A 4532-nucleotide genomic window follows, 5' to 3' on the forward strand; every position below is an offset into this window, starting at 1 on the left:
CCAAACAATCAGTAAGCGACAGGTGCTTGGAAACGCTGTTTTGTACTCATTTATTGAGGAGTCGGCTGCGGTGCGGCTAATTGAATGCGCTGCTTCTCTGCTGCTCACTGCACAGAACAGACGCCGAGAGAGGTGACACTTCTCCGAGAAAGTCAGACCTCGCGTTCGCGGGACAGCACTGGTAAAGTCTTCCAACTGAACCATAGCTAAGGTTTATCCAAAAAAGTCGCTAGGTTTGTCAGTATGAATATTCTATGGAAAAAAAGCCGCTAAAAGGGTCTGAAAGTTGCTAAATCTAGTGCTAAAGTAACGCTTGTGTGTGTGTGTGTGAGACGCAGGAGCTGATGGCAGGGGGCGGTGGATATTTGTGGAGGTCAATGTGGATATTGTGGATGAGTTCTTCTGTGTCATCACGTTCTATTAGTTCTACAGCTTCAGAGGATCATGTGACACTGAAGACTGCTGAAAATTCAGCTTTGCATCACAATAATAAATTATATTTGACAATATATTCAAATAGAAAACAGTTAATTTAATCAAATAAATGCACCTTTGGTGAGCATCTTTCATGTAAATGCCATGTATATGAATATGGTATTCATTCAGTAACATGGTATGTATATCAATGTATCATTGTACTGCAGTTTTTGTAAGATCTGCTGCTGAGAGTTTGTTTTATTGGCAGTGATTGAGCTCATCTGCTAGCAGCGTTATATACCGATTTGCTCAGGTTTATAACGCAATGTGATCTTTCTGATGACACAAGTGAACAGCATGCATGAACAGCAGCTTTGTGTGTTGAGACACTCTGGGAAACTCTGATAAAGCTGTCAGTTCCTCTATTTGGCTGTGAACACACATTCTATTCCCAAGCTGCTGCTGATTGGTTTATCATAATGTCAATCACTTTCGTCCTTGTGCTTCGCTTCAAGAATTAAAACAGATTTGGAAAATGGGACCTACTTGCTAAATACTATTGCAGTATATACTCTTTACTACCTTCTTTGTAACAAAAATAGCATGTGAAACAGTATGCATCATAAAGTCCTTGCTGTCACATGACCTCGTCACGTTGCATAAGAGTGGCATCCGGTTTCCATCTTGTAATAAATATGGTTATTCTGCATTTTTGATTAGGCTACATTTTGTGTAAATGTTTTAACTTTCATCAGTCTGATTAAATAATGAGTAAAAATAGAGACGTAGAGATGCATTGCATTGTGGGATACAGTATTCCATGTAGTGTGCTCTGTTGTTCTTACTGCACATTTATATATATTTATGCATAGCTATTCCACAACTGTTCAATTTGGCTATTCAATACAAAATTGCATTCACACCAGTGTAATTTTTGTATCATTTAGTACTATTCAAGTTTTTATATTAGAAATATTTTGAAGTAGTATTTCTATTTTTAAAACAGTAGTTGTAATATTTTGAATTAGTTTTTTTTCTATTTATATTATATTTCAATTAGTATATTTAGTTTTTTCTTATTTTAATTAGTTTAGTTAAAAAAATTATTTTATTATTTTTTTTTAAACAGGTCTATGTGGCTTTTATAAAAAAAATTTTTTTTTATTGTATTGGTGTCAAGTTAATCGAAAATAAATATATATATTATTATATTATTATGTATGCATCAGAAATATTGCCTGGGCAACTACCTGAAATAAAATAAATTATATGTAATTTTTTTTATGTTCTAGTTTAGGCTCTAGTTTTATTTACCTATAACTCTCATGCGTACTACATATAATGCAGAAATAGTAAGTATTATATTAGTGCATAAATAAAAAAACAAAAAAACAAATGTAAGTGTGACATGCATGCATTGCACGTGCACATTTGACCCTTTTTTTTAGAGAAAAACTTATAATTTCTCAGTTCCATGTTTGTCCTTGTTATGGACTCAATGACTTCTTCTTTCATAACCTGACATTCCATCCTGCCCTGCTCTCATCCAATCACAGAGCAGTCCATTATTGTGGAAAACATGCCATGCCACCATGGTATCACTCAAACCAGGCTCCGTTTATGGCCATGGCAACCATGCTGTTTTGGCAGCGCCAATAAAAACAGCGCAAGTAATGATTTTAGTCAAACTTAACTGACACAAAATATGGTATTTACAAAATTACTGTGCACTGTGACAAATATAGTAATACTATTATAAGTTTTAACATTTCAATATTCAGAATGATTCTTAGTGGTTTAATTTTAATTTTGTGGTCATATGCAAGGCAGAGATTGTGTTTTTTGTGTCGTTGTGGGAGGGGAAGTGAGAGGCAGAAACAGGAAGCAGTTACAAGTGCCCATTTCAGTTTATTAGGCACAGAAAGAACTAGAAGACAAGTGGTTTATGGGCTTTCAGTCTTAATCTGATGTAGATTTACAGGCAAACTCTCTAAATGTGAGAGAGAAAGTGTTGGCCGACAATAAAACTTACCATTGCTAGTAGGGTTGGGTACCGAACTCGGTACTTTTAAAGGTACCGACCCGAATTGCATCGGTACTACCGAGTACCGATTCACGTTAAATCAATCGGTGCCAAATTTCGGTATCTGAGAACGCATCTGGGCGCATACGCTACAGAGAGAGAAAGAGAGACCCTGTGATGTGAGGTCACCCCTGCAACTCGTTTAAACAACACACAGGGCAAACCGAAATGTTCAGAAGTGTGGTCACATTTCTAGGGCCATATGGTTTCTGCGAAAACGCGGACGGGATAGCGGAGTCCATTCATAAAAAGCGGTTTTGTTTACTACACAAATACTGAAGCACGCGTGACGCTCGCGGTGATTTCCGGCCTCTGCGTCTCACTATATGACGGCATGAACACAAAAACCTAATCTCCAGAGCTGCTGTGAGAGTCACTTCGCGAGAATTTTACCGTTTCATTTGAGAAAACTAGCATCATCATACTGTATGCACACAGAAACTTCATGGCAACCTGTCAAAATAAAAGTACGGTTTAACATGTAACAGAAATATATTACTCTTGTATTACTTTTGTACAGTATAATGTACATCTTTAAATATTCCATTTTCTATCAAATTTAAATAAAACAATTAAATTATAGAAATAAATACTACAACCAGATTAATCACTTAATTGTAGAAAAAAAGAATACAATTATTAGCCTATTAAAAAAATGTTTTAAAGGAATATTCACACAATTTTTCTTCCATGCATTAATTTCAACAGTAAACCTCAGTTTGTTTGGCAAAAAATAAAAGGGTTTAATTTTCATTTGATTTAAAATAAATGTTTAATGCCTTCATTTGATTTTCAGAAAAATTAAAACAAGAATTTCTGGGGGGGAAAAAAAAAGAAAGAAAGAAAAAGTTTGTAGGGCCCTATTGTTCAAAATGTTGAAATTGAGACTTTTGGACTTATTTTTTCACAGAAATAAATGTTTTTGTATTTACACAGAGAATAAAGTGCCGAAAAAAGGTACCGTTGGGTACCGGCACCGAAATTCAGGTACCGGTACCGTACCGGTTAAAATGTGAACGGTACCCAACCCTAATTGCTAGACATAGTTTCTGCAAATTAAGACCGTGGTGAATCATCGTTACTGTGAAAATATGCTTTTTAAAAGATGCTTAAAGCTTTTAACATTTCCTTATGAATTTGTTTTGATTTTACATGAGTAACACTACTTAAGCTTTCCGTTATTTTGGCGGCAACAATGGTTACCATGGCAAATCTTTTTACGTTTCTTTCACATTCACAGCTGCGGTGTGTGTGGGGTTAATAGGGTTGCCAGATGTTGCTTATTTGATGAGCGAGTTGCCAGATGTGATTGTGGTGTGCGTTGTGAGCTGCAGGTAAGGTGGTGGATGGAGCTTTATTGATTTGGCTCTGTGATTTCTGCACAGTGAAAAACCATAAAATTTCCCTTCACTAAAAGTGACCTCAGCCTACACGACTTTCTTCCTTCTGTCTGGCGTATCCCTTTTCATTTTTTGTACTTTTCATTTTGGTCATTCTAAATCATTAGTACTTTAGTTCTTTAGACAAATTCTCTGAGGAAGTAAATGACCTCTGTATAAAAGTGAGTTTGTAGTATTTGCTTTGTATTCTAGGCATGCACTAAATGAATTCAATGAAACTTGTGCTTTCACTGCATCATCAACACATTTCGTTCAGTAGGATGCAATCAGCGCCCTCTCTGGTCTGGGTGATTTGGTGATTTTACAGTGACAGGACATCTTCCATTCAGCATTAATACGAATTCATTGCTCTTCTCTTAATGTATACTTGTTTTTAAATCTGATTACTAGCAATCTATACCCTGAGCAGAAGAGGAGTTTACTTTCCATCTTGTGTATCTAAGTGCTTGTGATAATCTGAGTACTCTGTGTGTGTGTGTGTGTGTGTGTGTGTGTGTGTGTGTGTGTGTGTGTGTGTGTGTGTTTGTGTCTAAATTTAGTATTTCACTCTCACCTCTTTAGGTCTGCTAGTTGAATGCTTGGATTACCATCCAACCTTTGATCTTTAAGCATTCCTGCCCAAACTTCAGCCC

This window comes from Sinocyclocheilus anshuiensis, unplaced genomic scaffold, assembly GCF_001515605.1.
Source record: "Sinocyclocheilus anshuiensis isolate Anshui unplaced genomic scaffold, SAMN03320099.WGS_v1.1 scaffold1425, whole genome shotgun sequence".
Classification (NCBI taxonomy): domain Eukaryota; kingdom Metazoa; phylum Chordata; class Actinopteri; order Cypriniformes; family Cyprinidae; genus Sinocyclocheilus; species Sinocyclocheilus anshuiensis.